General features: G+C 68.3%; 1 protein-coding gene across 1 annotated transcript in view; it reads left to right on the plus strand.

Moving 5' to 3' along the window:
• LOC104270315 (voltage-dependent L-type calcium channel subunit alpha-1S-like) overlaps window positions 1–221 on the plus strand; it is a gene marked incomplete at both ends in the record, with an annotated part of 10,960 nt that overhangs the window by 213 nt on the left and 10,526 nt on the right. The gene's annotated exons all lie outside the window — the stretch shown is intronic.

The following is a 221-nucleotide window of genomic DNA, read 5'->3' on the forward strand; positions in this document are numbered from 1 at the left end:
GGTTGTCCCCGTGGGCCCAGCCGTGCCCTCCAGCATCCTACCCCTGGGCACTGGGATCCCGACCTGAGCGGAGCATCCAACAGAGGTGTCTGTGAGTGGGGAGGGCAGCACAGCTGGCCTCGCTTCCTCTGACCTCACCCTGTCCGTGCAAGGCCTGAAGGGATTTGTTGGCCCGTGGGACGGGCGACTCCTGTGCCGTGCCTCCCCCCGCGAGCTGCCCG

The sequence above is a fragment of the Apaloderma vittatum genome, unplaced genomic scaffold, assembly GCF_000703405.1.
Source record: "Apaloderma vittatum isolate BGI_N311 unplaced genomic scaffold, ASM70340v1 scaffold24702, whole genome shotgun sequence".
NCBI classification, from domain to species: Eukaryota; Metazoa; Chordata; class Aves; order Trogoniformes; family Trogonidae; genus Apaloderma; species Apaloderma vittatum.